General features: G+C 42.3%; 1 long non-coding RNA gene across 3 annotated transcripts; it reads left to right on the top strand.

Moving 5' to 3' along the window:
• The first annotated feature begins 147 nt into the window (after positions 1 to 147).
• LOC143666902 (uncharacterized) lies at positions 148 to 20,354 on the top strand. 3 transcript variants are annotated; one of them, XR_013167772.1, is made up of 4 exons: positions 9,102 to 9,737; positions 11,417 to 11,541; positions 16,937 to 17,001; positions 17,168 to 20,354. It is a non-coding gene; the product is annotated as an uncharacterized LOC143666902 (long non-coding RNA). The 3 variants fall into 3 exon arrangements; XR_013167771.1 differs by lacking the exon at positions 9,102 to 9,737 and adding an exon at positions 148 to 405 and having other exon boundaries at positions 16,937 to 20,354; XR_013167770.1 differs by having other exon boundaries at positions 16,937 to 20,354.
• Positions 20,355 to 22,043: the final 1,689 nt, after the last annotated feature.

The following is a 22,043-nucleotide window of genomic DNA, read 5'->3' on the forward strand; positions in this document are numbered from 1 at the left end:
CACGTCACCCGAGCCTCCCCGCGGCCGTCAGCCCGGTGAAGCCTCATTCTGCCGGCCGCCTGCCCCGGCCTCGCTCGGCGTCTGCTGCGCCTGCGGCTGCGTCGGCTTCTCCCGCCGCTTCACCGAGGCCTTCTGCGTCCCGTGTCCCAGGACCCAAGACAGCGGCCGTCACCTCCGTCCAGCCGCACTATAGCCCCTGGTCCCCCAGAGCGCAGCGTTCAGCCTAAGGAGGCCATGCTGACGCGGAGGTGGTGGAGACTCACGAGGGAGAGCAGGACGGCCGGTGCCCAGGCGAGTGGACGTGCAGACGAGGCTCCACGCCGGAAACCTGGTGGTGTCGGCTTTGTCACCCTCATTTTCTTTTTGTAGACTGTATGGCAGGGTCATGTTTTGTTATTTTTCCATGTGAGTACCCGTTATTGCAGCACCATTTGTTGAAATTTGTTGTGTTCTTGTTTGTTTTGCTTGTTTGTTTTTTGGAAAGTGCATGGATTGGAAATCAAACCTGGGTCTCCTGCATGGCACATGATAATTCTACCACTGAACTACCCTTGCACACCCCACCCCCGTCATTGTCATTTTGATGACATATTTGGACCAAATAGTGATTTCTGTGTCGGAGTGAAAAGTATTGGGAATAGAAAGTATTGATGGTTGCACAACATCGGGACTGCATCCTGTTCCATAGAATTTTACACTTGAGAGTGGCTCAAGTGGTAAATAATGTATTATGTATAACTTACCTTGATGAGAGGATTAACAGCATAACAATAGAACCAGCAAGAATAACAGACCACAAACTAAAAAGAGGGAGGAAGAAATGAATAGAGAAGAAACAAAATTTAGGATACATTTGTATAATACTAAAAAATAATTGGACTTTTCTGGGCTCTAAAGGAAATGGAAGGTACTGCCTGGAGATAGGAAATAAATATGTATGTGTGTACCATCTTGATGTAAAGAATCATAAGTACATTCTGCAGTAATGATCTGAGCATAGTTTTGAATTTATAATGTGTAAGACAGTCCTGAAAGCTTTTAAGAAATGAGGTATTTGAGAGAAAGGAAAGTAGATGAAATGATTTTAAGTGAGCGTGCTTTATTGGCTGTGCTCCCAGGCAGAGCTCACTGAACCCAAGATGGAGTGAGGTGAGTCCATGCGTGGGCTCTGGCGTGTGCAGTTTTTAAGGGCAGGGGTCAGGTGATGACATGAAAGGGGCAGCACATTAAGCAAAGAATCATTATGCAAGGGGGTTGAGCAGCGGGTGGTCAGATGTGCATTGAGCAATGAGTGAACAGATGTCTGTTGCGTGAAAGCCTTGGTGGTAATGGTCTACCTCCCATTCTGAAGCCGCATCATGATTCCAGCCAGAGAGCCCTCCTTATTCCCCCGACCTAAAAAGTCCACCAAGTCTAAGGTTTAGAGAAAGCCCTTCATGGAACTGCAGAAACATATGGTAGGATGGCTCAAGGTCACTGTCCCTGAATAAGAAGAAATGCCTCTGAATTTCATTTTGATAAGGAATTTTGAGAGTTTTTATGCAGAGCCTTGGGGCTAAGATCAGAGATTTGCCCCCTATAGTCTGTCTCTGCATCAGGGAGTAAGTTCAAGAGCAGAACCTGGTAGCTTATAACCTATCTGGTCTTCCAAATCCCAGAGGAATGGCAGGCGCTGGGTGGTGCATTTCAGTAACAGAATAGAAACCATCCTAGAGAACAAAGTAACTCCCCTTAACATGTGATGCATCATAAACGATCCAACCTAAATGTGGGGTAGATAACTGGGAATCACCATTACTCAGAATGGACAAGTGAAAGAAGGCACTGCAGGCTTTCTACCCATTTTAGCTCTAGCTACAGGAAGAAGTTGATAAGTAGTTTTCCTTCCAACCATCTGCCCCACCTGCCCTCCCCCAGCCTTCCTCTCTTTTCTGGATGCCTTTCTTCACCTTTCCTTTTTCCCTGGTTAGGTTCTATTTTCTTTATTTCTTTTTTTAATTTTAATCTTTTAACTTTGAAGTACTTTCAAATTTTCAGGACAGTTACACAAAAGAATGCACACCACATACAGAGAATTCCAGCACATTCCTATCCCCCCAGAGACTCAGATCCACCGTTTTGAACATTTTCCCACATTTGCCATATCTTCTTATCTGCCCATCGGTCTGTTGATCCAGCCATATATCCATCTATCTGGCTGTCTGTTTATTCTTGTTAATCGCTTTTCTGAACACTTGAGCACAGATTTATACCCCATGCTCCTGAACACTGAATGCCGCCCTGCACATCTCCTAAGAGCAAGGATGTCCATTTATGTAAGAACCTTCAGTGCAGTTATCCAGTTCACAACATTCAACATTGATACACAGCTTACGTTCTATATTTCTATTTTTCATATCTCCCAGTAACATCCTTTTCAGCCTTCTCGCTCCCCTGTTAGACCCCATCCAGGATCACATGTTGCCTTTCATTGTCATTAATCCTGCCCTCCCTGCCTCCTCTCCCCCCTTTCTCTTCCTTCCTTCCTTCCTTCCTTCCTTCCTTCCTTCCTTCCTTCCTTCCTTCCTTCCTTCCTTCCTTCCTTCCTTCCTTCCTTCCTTCCTTCCTTCCTCCCTCCCTCCCTCCCTCCCTCCCTCCCTCCCTCCCTCCCTCCCTCCTTTCTTACTTTCTGTCTTTCTTTCCTGCCTTCCTGTCTTTCTTTCTCTTTCCCTCTCTCCCTGGAATCTGCCATGACTTGTGTCTTCCTCTGCGGAGAGCAGGTGACCCTTTGTTCTGGAAGATCCAGGTGGGAGATATGGGCATCATGGTGGACATGGAACCAGAATTTAACAAATGTGCTGTTACTTCTGGGGTTGGTCCCCTGAGTGACCTCATGGGGGGGCGAGACTACAATCTGCCTACCTGTGACTTCTTATATTTTGACGTGGTTGGCATTGTTGGGAAGCCACCTACAGCCACTGCATCTCAGATTCTGCATCTGCAAATGGGGAGCACGGCAGTTGTGCCTAATTATCACTCCCCAGGGAAGCCACTGAGAGGAGCAGAAATGAATTGTGTTTCTCTAGACTTCCTGGGATGCTTTCCCTGGAGATCATCTTTTTAATAGGCTTTAATTTTAAAGCAGATTTGAGTTTGCAAATATATTGCAGAGAAAATGCAGAGTTTTCTTGTACTCCTCTCCCCTGCCCCCATAACTTCCCCCATTATTAACATCCTGCATTGGTGTACATTTGTCACAGTTGATGAGCCAGTGTTGATACACTATTAGGGACTGAGGGTGAGCTCCTCTCTCTGTGTGGTGCACCTCTGAGGGTGACAGCAGCTCCAGGGGGCAGCACCTTGCAGTGGTGAGTGCCAGGGTCTCTGCAGGCACCTGGCTCGGGTTCAAATTCTGACTCTGCCACATACTGACTGGGGTCTGGGGTGTGGCAGGACATCAACTGAAGTGTCCATACAATTCCCCTCCCTACTGATGATGAAACAGGCCACAGAGGGGAGATTTGGAACCAGGCAACCCTGGGACTCATTCCTAGCTTGCTTCCTTCAGATAATGATTTACCTCTCTGACCCTCAGTTTCTTCATCACTAAAATGCAAATAATGTTCCTGTCCTTGGAGAAATCTGGCAAACACTGGAGATAAAATATCCCAAACACTGAGAACTAGTAGACTCTAAGTGAAGGCTATTATTATTATATTGGGAGGAAAGGAGATTATAGTATAAATAAGCATAATACCTCCCTGTGACTCCAGTCACGCTTTCATGTGTTATTTCTCCCTGTCTCTGATGGGTTCCAAGTGCTCCACAGACTTAGAAAAAAAAGTGGCAGCTTCATATGTGAAGCTGAGCCATGCTGGCCACGTTGTGTAGTTAAATGGAAAAAGGAGATGTTGAGCAGTGTATTTAGAGCCCCACCCATCGTGCAGAGAGAGGACAAAGGAAGCGTGGATGTACGTGATTATACACATCACATGGCTCCAGGGAGGGGCTCATCAAAGGATGAGGGACTGCTTTGGGAGAGGTCTGGGGGTGGGTGGGCAGGTAGGGGACCTGCTTTTCTTTGTAAGTAAAATACCAATTTCTAGCCTTTAAAGATTCCCAGGTCATAGGAACACAGGTAGCAAAGAACAAAGTCTGGGGGAAACTTAGTTGAAATGAAAGAGGGAAGAACTCGAAAATAAAAGAACAGTTCTCGGGGCGTGAGATGGAGTCTGAGAGAGAGGAGGGAAGGAATACCAACTTCCTAAATGTCTCCTTAGTATTAAGTTTTCTTTGTTTTATTAAGTGAAAAACAGTCTTAATGATGTTTATGGAAACGCAGCATGCCGTGCTTCTCTCTTTTTATCTTGTTCTGGGGCATGCCTGTGTCCCAAGGCTGTGGTGGGCAGGGGGCTCCTCCCTGGGGGCGGGCTGGGGGAGGGCGCCTTGTCTGGGATCTGCTCACCTGGGGCAGCTGGACCCTGGGGATGTGACCTAGAGAGTGGCTAGAGGCACCCCTGGGCAGGGCGGCAGGGCAGGGAAGCTTCAGGGAAGCGCCCTTGCTGCACTGCTTGTCCCACTGACACTCAGTGACCTTGGGCTGCACTGTGGGTTGACCTGTCTTCCTCCACAGGACATGCTCAGGCCCAACCTCGGGTCCTGTGAAGGTGACCTTATCTGGAAAGAGGGTCCATGCAGATGTAAAGCAGTCCTTATAAGAAGAGGGGACTTGGAGAGATGCAGATGAAAGAGAAGTTCCCACGAAGGCAGAGGAGACAGGCTTGGAGGCATCTGCAGGTGCAGAAACACCAAGAAAGGGCAGCAGGCAGCAGAGCTGGAGGGGCAGGAAGGAGCCCCTGGGGCCTCAGGAGAGAACAGGGAGCAGCTGGACCATGCCAGGGTTTGGGATTTCCGGGCTCCGCAGCAGGAGAGAAGAAATGTCTGTTGGTTTAGGGCCCCCGGCTTGTGGTCCTTCATCACATGGGCCCCAGGAGATGAAAACAGGCATTGAGGCCACAGGGCCTGTTCCTCCACCATGTCAAACGTCCCTCTGCCCCCCTCTCATGACGCAGATGTGCACAGCCGCCAGATGATCCAGGCTAATCTCAGCATCCTTAACTTAATCCCAGCTACAAAGTCCCTGTCTTCTGATAGGGTAGCATCAATTGGGCCCAGGGATCAGGACCTGATATCTGTTTTTTCCTCTGTCCCCATCATATTAATTTTTTTAGTAGTTGGAGGACTATTTCACTTTCTATGATTTCTTGGTCAATTATGTTTTCGTTGGAACTAGACTATTACTTCTAATATTTCAATTAAGGATTTTTAAAAAAAAGTAAGAAAAAAGTACAGGAATGGATATGATTTTCTTGAGTTTAGTTTTTGCCCTTAAGTTTTAAAAAGTGATCAGTATGTGGAACTACATAATTGCTTGCATATAAGTTCCTACGTCTGAGAAAGTAAATACACAAATGGCAAGTGAGTATCATTTGAAAGACTGAAAAATGCCTAAATAATGATTTTATATACTTGTAGTTGTTACTTTGTATACCATATTATAATTCATGATCGTATTTTTTGCTTAGTAATATATCTCAGAGTTTATATATGGATTAAGCATATCCATATTTCATAAAAATAAGGTTTAGACCTCTAGAAGTGGTTGTTTCCTGACCAGACGTGAGAATTGCTGGTTTCTTTGAGTTGTGTGGCCAGAATTGGGACTGGCCACTGCCTCCACCTTCTCTACCAAGCCCCTGGTCTGACTCCCCTTTGACCTTCTGTGGTGACCCATGGGACCCCAGGGTCTCCCTTGCTCAGAGGGAAGCTCTCCCTCCTCCCAGCCCAGCCACCACCCAACTGCTCTTTCCAGGGGTCCCAACAGCTGAAAGGTTGATAGCTTAGTTGGTGGTGAAGACAGAATAAAAGGGTATGAGAAACAAGTGTGCAGCCTTTCATAAATGTCAGGCCCAATGAGACACCAAAACTAATATAACAACAATAAAAGCTCTCAGGAATATCTTATTTCAATTTACTCTAGGAGCTACCATCTCATCCATGTGTCCAAAGGAAGCTAGGAGAGTCACATGAGCCAGGTTCTCTACTTCACTGTTCATAGAACTCAGAGGGCCGTTGCAGGAAACTCTAATACCATGGCAAAGAGTTCCTTCTCTTTAAACACAAAATCTCAAAGAAATGTAGATTTTCACAATAAATGACTTTTAGAGGTGATTAACTGTGGCACAACCATGTTTGTTTTGGAATTTGTATTTTTTTATTTTTTATTTTTTTGCAGCTGTTAACATACGTTCTATTTGTGCTTTTTTCAAAGAGAAGAGGGAGTCTGTTAAAAAAGGTAGTTTTTGAGACTAACCGACCTTCAAAGGGCAATAAAGAAAGGTGGACTTGCTCATTTTAAAGCAACAAACACACAAACAAAAACCCAAAAAAATAATATAAGTGCCTCAATGGTGCTGTAAAAGATATGTGCTCCAGAAGGTAGAATTAAGATGAGAAAGGACAGGCAATGGTGGCGCAGTGGTAGTGTTCTTGCCTGCCATGGTGGAGACCCAGATTTGATTTCCAGTGTCTGCCCATGCAAAAAATAAGTAAGATAAGAAGCTACATTTTAAGCAATGGGCAGCTTTGGTGGATTAATGCTCAACTACCTTGATAATGAAGCTAGAGTTCTGATAAAGTTCTCATGCAATGATTGTGATGATCATAAATATTTCCTCACTGTTCTCATGGAGACAGTTCACTGGACCCCCCTAATGTGCACTAAGGCAGCAGGTGATGCCGTTGTATATGTGTACCCATATAGGTAGGTGGGTATATGTAGTTGGTCCACTAAGAAGGAAGCTGCCTTTTAAGATGGACTCATCCTTGACACATGAGGATGGAAGATGGGGAGAAAGGGGAGAACATTCACAGAATTATTATTAGGCTATAAAAGGAGCCCAGTTTGCTCAATAATCCAATGTGGCCCTGGATTAGTAGTAGGTTCAATACAGACCCTACTATAGACTATGAAAAGTGCGTGTCACACTACTCACTTTACTGTCTACAGTCACCACAGTCACCACAGACCTTGTCCTGGTTAAAAGTTTTTTAGAAATTTGTTGAGAAAGCTATATTCTCTGATCAGCACTCAGGAGGAGCTGAGGGAAGTAACTGAGATGGGATGGGGCCAGTGGTAGGTGAGTTGGTCTTATGCCTTTTGTCATATTACATAATACCTACCACCCTGCAGAGACACTGAGGAAGCAAAGTGAGTGTACAGAATCCCAACTCATTCACCACGTGCAACAGTTTAAGTCCCTCTGTATTTCTGGGTTTTATTCACAAAGTTCATTGAGGTGTTGCATTTTCTGGGACATGGTTTCCTCAAAGGACAAAGCATAAGTTCTTAGAGAAAATCAGGCTCTGCTTATGATTCCTCCTCTTGACTCAGCCTTTAGAACGATAGGTACTGTAGGCATAAGAAGTCCTTGATGGCTTAATTTCACTGGGATCTGTGATAATTGAATAAGCACACTGAGAAACAATAAGTTTCTCAACAAAAACAGAAGTTAAGATAATAAGATGCATGAAACACAATAATACTTTACAAACAGAAAAACTACTGCTGGCCTCAGTGATCTGGTTCTTTCACTTCTTCTATAAATTGTGTCAAAATGAAACTGGGAAACATTCACCCATCAATCTGTTCAGTTCATTCAGCAGCGTATTTATTGAGTATTTTTGTGTACCCGGCCAAATACAAATTCACGTTGTTTAATGTTCTTTTTAAATTTAAATTCTAAGTGAAAAAATTTAAAATTTAACTATATTCTTAGGTATGATGGAAACTATCTTTGGAAATCCATATACAGTTAATGTTGTATGTACAGAAACTTGCCAGGTACTTGTGAGCAGACATTATACATTTTAATTATATGGCCTGACTGCCAAATAGTTCAGTCACTTCGGTAGACTGACCCTCTTAATCCAGTTTAAGGATAAGAAGAGACCCACATGAAGAATTGTGTCCTTGTTTCCTAACAACTCCTTATGTTCCGAGTTGTAAGGCAAATAGTGGATTTCTGAGGATGTTCAGAATTTGACCAGTACTCCAAGCCCCACTCATGCCCATTCACTCCTTCAGTGATGGTGGATCCACCGAAAGTGTAAAATTCTGATCCTAGTTGAAGAAAGGTCCAGAACCATGTGCTTAAGTTCAAATGGACCACATCACAGTTTCATACTAATTAGCATTCTCTCCAAATGATCTTTATAAAGCTACAAAGTTAGAATTCTAGAACTGAGTTCTCTTGGAGCTCATAGATGGCCTAAAATAGTCTTTGGTCAATAGAATAATTTATTAAGAGATGAATGACCACATTCTTTTTTATTTTTGTATATTGAACCTCTCTGTTAAAAAACAAACATAAAAAAACAACAGCTCCCAGTAGGATAATACTACCAATCACTAAATCTCTTGGTGCCTCAGTTTTCTCATGTGTGAAATGAGAATGATAAAGGTGTCTACTTTCAGGAGTTGTTCTATGTAAAAGTGAGGACTGAGTCAATACATGCAAAACTCTGATGATAGCCCCCAGCACACAGGTGTTCCAAGAGTCTTAGCTCATAACGATTAGCTCACAGACAGTTACTTTACCATTTATACTTAGAATAAATAGCCATATTATCTTCAACTTGGGAGTTGAAAAGTAAACATTCAATTGTTGTGTAGTGACAAAAGAAATAAAGAGGGACTATTGCACAACAAACAGAAATGTATGGTCACCCTTTTTATATGAGCAGAAATAAGCAGACCTGTGATGTTACCCTGGAATTTTTAGGTTTTTCTAGGTAGGTGGGTATTTGTAGTTTGCCTTTGATCCACTAAGAAGGAAGCTGTCTTTTAAGATGGACTCATCCTTGACACATGAGGATGGACGATGGGGAGAAAGGGGAGAACATTATACAGAATTATTATTAGGATATAAAAGGAGCCCAGTTTGCCAGTAATCCGATGTGGCCCTGGATTTGGGGAGTCCTTCACACCTGGCAGAAAATCTTTGAACTTTGATGACATGTAAGTCTCAATGGAAGAGCTTTTAAAGCCACACTCTGGGCTTTACTTTAGAATTTTAGAATTTAATTCTAGAATCTAGAATTTACTTTAGAATTTCTGAAATGACCCAGATACTGGGATTTTTTTTAAAAGTTCCCTGTTAATCCTAATGTCCACCTAGTGGTTGAAAACCAGTGTCAGGAGGGAGCTTCTATAAGTTCAGGTGGAAGACAAGATCATTCAGAAGTTATGACAAGTTATAGTTGTGCTACATGATTGTGCACAACACTTCTGAAAAGAGAATGTAAACTTTGCTCAAGTTCAAATGAACTGCTTGTAATCCTACCACACCAATCAACACTCTCTCTCAAGACTCTTTATAAAGCCACAGAATTAGAAGTTCAGAACTGAAGAGCTCATAAAGCTCATAGATGGCCTAAAATAGAATCTTTGGCCATTAGAATAACTAATTACAAGATGAATGACCACATTATTTTTTTGTGTGTTTGACCACTAAGTAAAAAACCTATGCTCCCAACAGAATAACATCAATGAGGAAAGCTTACTGATTGACCTGTGTTTCTTTACAAGGTTTGAAGGGGAAGCGCTGCAGTACACTGATGAGGGCCACATTGAGGCTCATGAGTGCGAACCTCATGCCGATGCAGTTTTGGGGTCCAGCTCCAAAGGGCATGTATATGTAGGAATCTATGTTCTCCTTGTTTTCCTTACTGAACCTGGTTGCACAAGAGTAGATGAAAACAAGTTAATAAAACATAACTATAATAGCTACAAGTTTGGACATCTGTGTAGAACTCTCAATCATTAGTATACAAGATTCTTTTATGGGGTAGTTACTGGAATTGTGTTCTGGTTGTTCTGATATGAGAATTAGAAAGTACATTTTCCATTCCCTTTATACTATAGGAGCTTTCAGTTTTGTTGAGATGAAATTAATGCTGTTAAATAGAGAATGTATCTGTAAACACTAAACTTACACATAGAATGGCAACATTTCACAGTCAGAAAGGCACATGAGAAATGAGATTGACTAAAAGCAGGGAAGGTTCCTATCTCAACACCCACTTATTGTTCTCATATGCTCACTGGGAGAGAAGACAGGAGAAAATGTCTTCCAGTAGTTAAAGTGATATTTTTCTCTTCCATACCCTTGCCTTCTTTTTTCTTTCTCCTCCTCCTCCTCTCCTTCTGACCCCTCCTCCTTTTCCTCACCTTCCTCCTCTCCCTCTTGCTTCTCCTCCATCTCTCTCCTTAGAATAGTTTACGTTGGGTAATTTACATCGCCATTTACACCACTGCAATGAAATAACTGCTTGCTTTGCCTATGTGCTTGATTAGGTATAACTTCCTTTAAGGTTAAGCCCATGTTTTATTCAAATTTGATTCTTCAATATTTGAATAATTAAGGAAAATACTGATTTTGGGAAAGTGATAATGGTGTTTTGCTTATGTGTTTTTTAAGAGTCTCAGTAATTTGGAGAACATACTAGAGTACTTGCAGTTAATGTGACATACTTCAAAATACTATATCAGTAGGGGGAGAGCAGTGGTGACATGCATTGTGGTAGCAGCCTTGGGTTGATGGCAGTTGGGTTGGTGATGGGCACATGGAGATGCATTATTAAAAGTCTATAGGCTTGTGAATATCTCAGAAATTTTTAATAGCTGTTTTTTTGACATTTGGATTTCTCATAGCCTGGCCATGTTCACACCACATGGTAAGCATTAAATTTCTGAGTGAAACTAAGAAAAGTACAGCGTGAACTTTGATTTTATGGTAATGAAGCTGCAGGTGCTGGAGTTCCTGAATTTGAAGGAACCTCTGAACTCCTCTGGTCCAGAAAGCAGAGGACTCAGGCATCTTCGAGTTTCTCTTTCAACATGTTCTACATGTCATCTTTGAGCTAGCCCTACAGACTGCCTTGCAAGAGGCCTGGTCTCTGCCATCAGGAAGCTTGTAGACATGGCTAAGAAAGGCCTACATTAGTCCTGACTTGCAGCCACTGCCCCCAAAAGACGTTCTAAATTTTTCTTTCCAATACAGTGGAAGCCATCCATTGTTTTGAGATTTAAGACTGTGCACAAATATGGACCTTGTATGAAGAAAAAGCCATTTACAAAAAGATACAAGAGCATGTGATTGTACAGTCACATGTTTGCCATTGATACTGAGATGTCCCATACACTTGGCCCATCCTGGATTAGGATGGGTTCTCTTCCCCAGGCCCCTGTACCTTTCAGGGTGGAACTCCTCAGGTTCTGGCCAGATATCTGCATCTTGGTGGATAACATAGAGTGCAGTCATCACCACTGTCTCTTTGGGAATGATCACTGTTGATTTCAACATCTGTCTTAGAGACCCTCTCGATTCTGCCAGCGATTGGAAAAATTCTGAGAGTCTCATTCACCACCATGTCACGATACTCCATCTGGACCAGGGCATTGTATGTGGCTGGTGCCTGCAAAGCAAGAGTCAGAGTTTGGTAAGTTGAGATTCAGGATTAAATTTCAGCTCAGTCTGTGTAGCACCCTGAAGCCGTAGAAGCAGCTTAAATTGGCAAGTGACCTCAACAATTATAGAGTGTTTTTATACCTATCATGCCCTTTGACCTGCTCCATGACCCAAGGAGATGTGCAGAGCAGTTATGTATATGAGAGACCCTTGGGGCTTTGCCCTAATCAGGGCCTGAAATCTTAGCATTTCCCTGGAGTGATGCTTGTTCCTCATGTGAACCGAGGTGACTGAGGGACAACAGCCAGTGGCTTGAGTATGGTAAGGCAAAGCTGCTGGTCTCATTTCAAAGGAGGCATCTCTGTCAAGGAAGAGAGTGTGGAAAAGAGCAAGTTCCCTACTGCACACAAGGCTTTTCAGCTCAGAAATCCTGCTCCCTAACTCTTTTGATGAGTATTGAAAAAATTTGGAGGAAAACGCCGTTATACAAAACTCTATGAATAATTTGGGGAGAACCTAGTCCTTTTCTCTCCCAAATGTGACAGAAGGTTTTGTTTGGGAGCTACCAGGTCACACAATTTCAGCCCCATGGAACATCACAAAGAGGATCAGAGCCCCACACTTGCCACACTTGCCCACACTCACCACACCTGCCCCACATTCAGCTGTGTGAATAGCCCAGTTGTGGCTCCAGGATTCAGCTGTGGGCTCTGAAAAAGAGCCCTTTGGGTTCCCCTTCCCACCAAGCTGCCTCCCCAGCCCCAGAGGTGAGGGTTCTGCACAAAGGAACCCCAGCATGGACAGCAAACTGAGCACAATGTGGGGATGTGTGTCTGCTACTTGGTTTCATGTATGCATTTTTAACTTTTCATTTTGAAATAATTTCAAACTTATAGGACCCTGCAAAAATTATACAGTCTCCATGCAGAGAAGTCCAGTATACCCCCACTCATCCTCAGATACCAGCTCCAGAAGTTTTAACATCTTACCTCTTTGCTGTATCATTCTTTTATCAATCTCAATCTCTCTCTGTATATATAAATATATCTATGTACATACATATACATGCACATATATTCCACCTATCCGTGTTTGTCCATCTTTTGATCGATCTTATCTATCATCTCTTTACCATTGCTTCTGAACCCCTCGTATATGACCCTGGGACAGTCACCACATCTCTCTGCAGCTCAGCTTTCTGAGATGGCACATGGAGGTGATGACAGTTGACTGACAAGACATTCCTTATTCACCCAGCATCCAAGCACCCATGTCCCTGTCTCCCACCTACCTTCTAGTGACCAGCTTTGGGACAAGGCTATGAGCTGTGTGTCACATGGGAAGTTCTGGGCCAAAGCATTTGAGAGCCATGAGCCAGACTCAGGCTTTCCTTCCCCAGTGATTTTTACCTTGGGTTTCAGTTAGTGCAGCTGCGAGTGGCTGATCCCCTTCAGCCTGGACCCCTGAGTGTCTGTGCACAGTAGAGCCTCCCAACCTTACATGCTACAAGTGTGAGTCAGAAACAAACTTTGCTCTGGGATGCCACTGGGTTTGGGGGTGGTAATTTGTTTCTGAGGCATAGCCTACACTACCTGAATAATCCAGAAGTTTGTGAAGATTAAATTCATTTATAAATGTAATGTAATTAGAAAAGAGTCTGGTATATGGAATAAGGAAAGTATTTATTTGACTATTATGTTGTGGTTGCAAAGGCTGCTATGTTGATATTGTTATAAAAAAGGGAGAATACAACCCTCCAGCCAGTCTTGCCTCTTGGTGACTTTGACATACTGCAATCAAAAGAATCCTAATATGGATTGAACAGAGATAAAACATCATCTGTAATGTAGGCAGGACCTAAAATATATCTTTACCTCATTGAAGTACCAATGACTCAGAAAGGTCATAAAACTCATCGCAACCACACAGCCAGGACACAATCCCATATCTTCTATTTCCCAACCCATGCTCTTTCCACTATACTAGACTTCCCTGGGCTGCAAAGTGTCCCCAGCCTTCTAGATTGCACTGTTGGCCCCAAAACTTCAATCCTCCATGTATGCACCCCTTCTACCATATCCTACATGCCCTCCCAGTCTGTTGCTGGGCATCACTACATGGCATTACTTTGCACAAATGGAATGTTGACAGCAGAGCTTGGAAAGGTGACCATACACTGGGCTTCTGGCTCTTTCCCTCTACCCATGCCCAAGAAGAATACAGCAGCTGGTCTGATGGGGTATGAGAGACATGAGGGGGTAGACCTGAACCTGCAAACAGCCCTGTGAGGCCAGCACAGGTCAGGGAGCCATTGTCAGCAGAGCTAATTATCTCAGATATATGAACAGTGAATGCTTATTGTTAGATGCCAAGGAGGTTTCTGTGATAATGTTTCTTGGCACTATTGTGGTAACAGATAACCAGCATACAAGGACCAGCATTGCTTTCCAACATTCTTATATTTCTGCAGGTAGAGAAGCACCTGCTACCAATTTTACCTTTGTCTTTGCTCTTTAGATTCTTCCCAAATAGTGCAGGTTAAAAATCAGCACTTAGGCTTTTTGCAGAAACTTTCCTAGAAAATGGCAAGGAGGCTGTACCTCTTCCTGCCCTATCCAGGTAGCACCCACAAACCTTGTTGGGCAATGTGGCATCAATCTCCTCCTGAAGTTTCTTCTGGACATCAGAGTGTGTGGCCAATTCATACATAAGGAAGGAGAGCACACTGCTAGTGCTCTCATAGCCAGTGAAAATAAAGACAATTGACTGAGCTATAAGCTCCAGATTGGTCAGAGCTAAAAGGAGAAGAAGGACATGTTAGGTGAAGTAGGTGAGTGTAAAATATCACAGGCTAGACAGAAAGCTAAAGAAAATTCCCAAATCCCTAGGGAAAAGTGGAAAAGCATATAGTCACACTTGGAATGTGCAGCCTACAGAGCCTGAAAAGGACAAAAGAGTTTCCATTGTTTCCTGAGGTCTTACTATCCTTGGCATCTCCTCCTGGCTATTCCTTCTCCACCCACTCAGGTGGATGGAATCTCACGTGGCAGTGCTTCTGTCTCCTGTGCTCAGTGTTGTGTGCGTGGCCCTTGGGGAACCCTAAAAGTGCTTTAGCTGGAAGTCATAGATGGGTTAGCATTCTCACCCCGAAGTCATTTTAAATTAATCTAGTTTAATATAGCTGGAGAAATTTGGAGAAGGCTTGCAACACTAAGGCTTAACTCTATGGGAAACGTAAAGGCTCTTCCTTCTAAATATGTTTTCTGGAACTGGAGGGAGCAGGTGAGCACCTGTGACCAAAGCTTCATCTCTGGACCAGAAATATCAGCAACATCTGAGAGGTGGCTAGAAATGCAGAATCCCTAACCACAGCTGGGGACCACAGCAGCCAAATCTGCCTTTTAACAGGATCCCCAGGTGATCCATGTGCACAGTCTAGCTGGGAAGCAGGGCTTGTAACTTCAAGAAGCTTCACATATCAGAAGACCTGGCACATGTCTTTGAAATGGATGCTCTTAGATCTACAGAATCTAAGAAACAGTAGAATCTGAAAAACAGAAACTACAGAAACAGACAGTATGTGGTGGAACCTACAGTAATCACTGACATTATAAATAACAGAAAGAAGAGTGTGTCAACAGAAGGATATTGGACAGCATGAAATATGGACTAATAGGTTCCAATTCCAAGAATGAAATTATCGATGCTGATTCAATCCTGGCCTCAATGTCATCCTCCTCAGGATAGGCCCCCTTCCTTGCCCTCCTTTCTGCTACCGAACAGCCTTGTATTTATAAACTGGCTTCTATCTTGTTCCTTCTCTGAGAGAAGCTAGTGTGGTTGGGACATGGGCTGTAGGATTGGGGCTGGATTAGGGCTTCTAGGTGCCTGGACATCTGCAATGGATGTGGTGCCTGCCCCACCCATGTAATTCATAAGTAAAAACAAAATGAAATGAAAGGGAGCAAGCAAGATTCTGATTTCCCAGCGATGGGTTCTGTGGTTCTGTTTTGGATAATTCAGTGGTCAAATTCTTTCCCCTAGTTAGATGAATCTTATGGTCGTGAATTGTAATTGGAGTAGAATGGGGCTGTGTTGTCCAACTGGTAGCTCATAGCTTCATTTAGATAACTAAATTCAGATTCTAATTTATTAAAATTTAATAATATGAAAAATTCAGTTTTCTGTAGCACTAGCCACATTTCCAGTCCCCCACAGCCACATGTGTCTGGTGGTTGCTGAATTGAACAACACGGATACAGAATATTTTGTTCATCACAGACACTCTGTTGCACCATGAGGATGAAGATGAAGACAGATAGATGATAGGTAGGTAGGCTGTTGTAGATATGATGGATTCATCTATCTACAGATAATTAGTCATACATGAAAAGATATATGATAGATAAACACAGATATTGATAGATGATAAATGCATAGATATGTAGATACATGGAAGATATATATAAAGATAGATATATAATATACATATATACATTCAAACATATAAATGTGGTAGAATAATAAATGCATGCTAGATAAATACAAAATAGAGATAGATTGATAGATAGATATGTAATACATTGATGATAGGTGGATGGCCGTTGATGCAGACATGGAAACAAATATGTTCTCGGTGGTGTACTAGTCCACTCATTTCTGTTCTCTACACCCAATTTTTCCATGTTCAGGAACATGGCCTGAACTACAGGACAAAACACTGATAGCTTGAAATTGGCTATAATGAAATTAACAGGTCACAGAAATAGGATAACGATCAGGCCATTTTTTGTCTTTTGAAACCCAGTTTATGTCATGGTATATTGATAGAAATAGATGTATTTATGTTTCTTAGTTCTGTGCTAATGTATTTGGTTCCTTAGCTTTGTCCACTGAGATCTAGAAGGAAGGAAAGCCAGTAGCAGTGAGCACAGGTAGCTCTTAGATTTTGGTTTCTCAATGCCATTTCCTTCTAAAAGGAACCAGGCTCCATCTAAAAATGGCTGGTTCCAGGCCTGGTCATCAGGTAATTGAAGTAATGCCTGAATAGCTTAGATCTCAAAGCAAGGGTGTGCTCTAAGTATGGTCATGACTGGGCAACCAAACAGAAACCAACAAGGAAGATGGACCTGAGACAACTTGACTGTGAAGGTAAATGATGGTAGTGAGAGAGTAAATTAATGATTTATGAAACTGTATTGATAAGAAGGAATGGAGGAGAATGGAAAGCTCTTCCACAGTGGAGCACCAACTCATGAATGTAGAAAGAATGATAGAATTAGCAAAGCACCATTTTCAACCATCGCAGTAGTGACACTATCAGAAATCATCAACATATGATAAAAGGAGTGGGTGAAAGGCTGAAGAGGAATGAGATGTTTAGGGTATCAACAGCTCCCCTGCGTGATTACCTTTTAATTACACAGGGACCATAACCCGTGCCATGGATTGAGGCAGCAAGTACGACCTGGACCAAGTGCTCCAACTCAAGGTCAGCAGCAAAGGGACAGTGTGCCCTCTGAGGTCATGCCCTGGTGCACATTTCCAGGCCAGAGCTCTGACCAGGGGTTTCTGGGTGGGGTCAGGGAATCTGCATTTAAACAAGCCACTGACTGACTTCTGGGCATGAAATGCTTGTCTTATGATTTTCTTTCAAGCTCAGAACTCAGTTATGCCTCCATGCCTCTGCCAAGTTCTCTGGCCACCATTTAAAGATCTGAATGTGTCTCTTTCTGCATTTGGCTGAGATTAACATCTGCCTGGAAAACATCTGGCCCATTTTCAAAGCAGCCCCCGCTTCTGGGCTTCCCCTTCTGCAGCCCCCACGACTCTCCCTGGGTTACCTTTGTGGGATTCAGTTTCTTGGGAATTCTGGGAGTCAGTCGTCAGCTGAAGAAAGTCCACTCGGTGCTGGAAACAAAGAAAGATTCAAGTGACGGCTGGCACTTGGGAACTCAGAGGGAAATCCTTCCTGAGAATCTGGTCCCCACGGGCCTGATGTCTGAGCGGTGCTACCTGGCTTCCCAGGGGACGGAAACACCCTCTGTCAGTCTCCGCAAGATGAGAGGTCCCAGGAGAAGTGCAGCCTCCATGCCCGCCTGCATTGAGAACTTTGCTGTCCCTGACCCTGGCTCTCTGGCTTTGGGGTACAGCTTCCTTCTCCTTCCCCTGTCATGCCTTCCTGCTCAGAGGAAGTCCCTGAACTCATGAGTTTTTCTTCTCCTGCCCTAATTCCACCCCCTGCATCTTATTCTTGATGAGTGGCCATGAAGATTCACGCCTGACATTTCAGGCCCATTGGCTGCTTTGTGGGAGCATCTTCAATGCTCCCCACTACCAGGACTCCCCACCGCTGTCAGTGCCCCCTGGGGGGCTCAGCCCCCTGACCAGTGGAGTCAGCTGCAGCCTCAATGCCCAGAGGAGACTCCTCCCCTCTCCAGAGAATGAGAAGGCGCCATTAAATTAGACCATTTCTACCAGGTAGCCTCATAGGGTCTTCCACTGGGGGATGTTTAAAATAAGAAGCTTGGAATTGAAATGATTCTTGGCCAGTCCAAGAACTTGGGCAGTTACAATACCAGTACAACAATTTTTAAAGAAATTTTATCCTTTGAAATTTCTTGAAGGCCGGACATGCCTATTAGTCCCATTACATATTGTAAACCTGTCTCTGTGACTCCTTTTCTTCCTTTCATCCCCACACTTCCCCTTCTGCATCCCCCCCAAATGTGAAAAACCTCCTGCTCCAAACCCTAGAATTCTTTGCACTTCTTTTGTTTTTTAAAGCAACACAGAAAAGGAATCATAGGTGTAGAGCTAAAGAAGTAATAAAAAATTGTGAGCACTCATGTCACAGACACCAGGCCTTACCTTTTGATTATCTTTGAGGTGACTTTCCTTTATCTTTTTAATGGAATTTGTGAAAAAATCAGTAGCATGTTTTGAAAACAGAGAAACATTTATTGCTTCAAAAAGTGGGGTAAGGAATGGAAAGAGTGCTGTAGGGAAGAGAGAAAAAAAAGAAATCATTATGAAAATGTATAATTTTCTAGGAAGAATTGTAATACCCTATGCTACTGGGAACAGTCGAAGACACCAGGGTCCCAAACAGGAACCCCTCCCTCTGGGCCCCTTGCCCAGGTTTCAGGTCAATGGCCCAGCAAGGAGAGGTGCCCACATGGGCCCCACCATGGGGGGAGACCAGTCGTCTCTTTCTCCTCCAGTTACCGGTGGGACAGGTCCACATTCCCTGATTGTCATTGGAGAAACCAGCAAGATATCAGCTGCTTCTGTTCATTGTGATGTTTAAGAAATTGTGACTAGAATAGAAATAATTCATAGTATGTTGTCTGACCATAATGGAATGAAATTTGAAGATGATAAAAAAGAAAACTGAGACCTCACAAATATATGGAAATTAAGTGACACTCTTGTAAATAACTGTTGCATACATTTAAGAAATCCATTGGGGAATTAGAAATTACTGTGGATGAATGAAAATGGTGACCTAACCAAAATTCATGGGATGTACCTAAAATTTTACATGTAAAACTTTAGCTGTAAACAGTTATTTTCTAAAAGAAAAAATATCTCAAATCAATAACCTAACCTTCTAACTAAAGGCATTGAGGTAGAAGGGCAAACCAAACTGAAATTTAAAGCAAGCAGGGTGAAGGAAATAATAAAGATTAGGATGGAAATTAATAAAATGGGCAGTAGAAAAACAGTAGAGAAAATAATGAAACTAAAAGTCTTTTCTTTGAAAGGATCATTAAAATAGGCAAACCTTCAGTTAGATTATCCCATGACCTGCAAAGAGGGAAGATTTAGATTTTTAGCATCAGAAATGAAAGAGGAAGTACTGATATTAGAAATAGAAAAAGGATTATCAAGGAGTACTATAAATAACCATTTACAAATGTCCACTCATCTAAAAATAGATTAGAGAACTTAGATGGCATGAACAAATGTCTAAGGTGAGAAAAACTGCAGAAACTGACTCACAAAGAAATAGACAATCTGAATAAACTTAAGTGAAGAGATTTGATTAGTAATCAAAATTTTACCCACAAAAAATATCCCATGCGCATATGGCTTCAGTGGTGAAGTCTACCAAATATTTAAGGAAGAATCAATACCAGTTCTGCCCAAACTCTTTCAGAGAGGACAGAAGAGGACAGACATGGCCCAGCTTATTGTATGAGGCCAGTTTTCTGGATGCCCAAACCAGACCAAGGCCACACAAGAAAAGAAGCACCACGTGGTAGCTCTTATGGACATGGATACTAAGATCCTCACTAAATACTGGCAATGCTGAATCCCACATCATATAAAATAGATTATATCCATGACTAGATAGGTTTTCTCCCTGGAAAGCAAGGTCATTTAACACAATATTAAATCAGTTAATATTCTGCACCGTGTTAAGTAAATGCAAAGCACATATACAACTCAAAAGAAGCAGAAAAAACATTAGACAAAACCAGCACCCTTTCATGATAAAAACATTACACTGTTCATAGAAGGGAATTTTAAAACCTTATATAGAACATCTATGAAAAATCCATAGGTAACATCACATTTAATTGTGAAATACTGAATGCTTTCCCCTAAGATCAGGAACAAGACACGGATGCCTGCTGTTACCACATCTATCCCACATTGTACTGAAGGTTCTAGTAGGTAAATTATGCAACAAAAAGAAATAAATGGTATCCAAATAGGAAAGGAAGAAGTAGAACTATATCTATACAAAGATGTAATAATCTTGCATGTAGAAAATCCCAAGGAACCCACCAAAAAGCTTTTAGAACTAATCAATGAATTTGGCAAGGTGGCAGCATATGAGATCAATATACAAAAATAGTGGTATTTCTGTATACTGCGATGAAAAATTTTAAATGAAAATTAAGAAAATTCCATTTATAATACATGAAAAAGAATAAAGTACTGAGGAATAAATTGAACAAGAGTGCAGAACCTATACTCTGAAACTACAAAATTTTGATAAAAAATTCAAGAAGTTCCAAATAAATGAAAACTATCCCATGTTCATACTTCAGAAGACTTAATATTGTTAAGATGACAATACTCCCCCAAATAACCAACAAAGTCAATTGATTGCCCATCCGAATGCTAGCTATCTTCTTTGTAAAAATTGACAGTTTGATTCCAGCACTGATAGGGGATTACAAGGGACTCAGGAAAGCCAAACCAGTTTTGAAAAAGGAATAACAATATTAGAAGACTTTTGGTGTTTCATTTCAAAACATACCACAAACTATAATAATGACTGCAATGTGGTAATGCTATAAGGCTAGAGATATAAATGAATGGAATAGGATTAGATTTCAGAAATAAACCAGTGGGTCAATCGATTTTCAACTAGGGTGCCAAGGCCATTCAATGGGGAAAGAATATTCTTTTTATTCTTTATTAAATGGTGCTGGGACAGCTGGAGATCCACGGTCATAAGGTGAATTTGGACACTTATTCTACACCATCTATAAAAAATTACCTCAAAATGGATCAAACAAAGAAATGTTAAGTGTGAAAATTATGCAAATCTTAGAAGAAAATAAAGGAGTAAATCCTTATTTCTGATTTGACAGTGGATTCATAGAAAAGAAATGAAAGGGATGGGCAACAAAAGGTAATTACATAAAATGGACATCTTCAAAATTAAAACATTTTGTATTTCAAGGAGTACTATCAAAAGCATAAAAGACAATGTGAGAAGAATTTTGCAAATCTTATATATGATATATGCTGAATGAGAGAAGCCAGCCACAAAAGATGATTTTGTTATATGATCCCATTCTGTAAAAAGTCCAGAATAGAAAAATCTAGAGATGCAAAGCAGCTTAATGGTTTCATGGGGATGAGAGAGGGGACCATGGGACACAGTAGGTAAAGGGTAAGGGGTCCTTACTGAGGGAGTGAAAATGTTCTAAAATTGGAAGGAAGGTTGCACATATCTTTGGATCCACCAAAAGCCACTGAATTGAACACTGTAATGGGTGAATTGCATGGTATGTGAATTATATGTCAAAAGGCACTATGAATTAAAAAAAGGAGCACTGCACATACCTATTGACAATAAGGAGGGTCCTAGAAATCAAACTTTATGAGCTTCTTGACGTTCTGCATGAAGGGATCCTGGGGGTTGTTGAGGGAATCAATGTTCACCCTGAATGACGTGCTCATGATGACATCCATGCTATATGCTCCAAAGACACTAAGCAGGGGCAGAGAGATGGGGAGGTATCAAATCAGCCCCACTCACCATCCCTCCCCAGCACAGTCAACAAGAAGTGCCTGAAATTCAAATTCCCAGACAAGACAGCACAGGGTCCCAGAATCCAGAACCTTCCACTGGAAAAGCTGAAAAGTCCACATGGCCATCATCCTGCAGAGGCATGTCCCAGGTGCCAGGGAGGCAGCTGGCTCTGGGAAGATGGGTGGGAACACGAGGTGAGATGGACCCACCTGTGAGCAAGGAGCTCAGGTACAGAAGGAAACGGGCCCCAGACA

The sequence above is a fragment of the Tamandua tetradactyla genome, chromosome 23, assembly GCF_023851605.1.
Source record: "Tamandua tetradactyla isolate mTamTet1 chromosome 23, mTamTet1.pri, whole genome shotgun sequence".
NCBI classification, from domain to species: domain Eukaryota; kingdom Metazoa; phylum Chordata; class Mammalia; order Pilosa; family Myrmecophagidae; genus Tamandua; species Tamandua tetradactyla.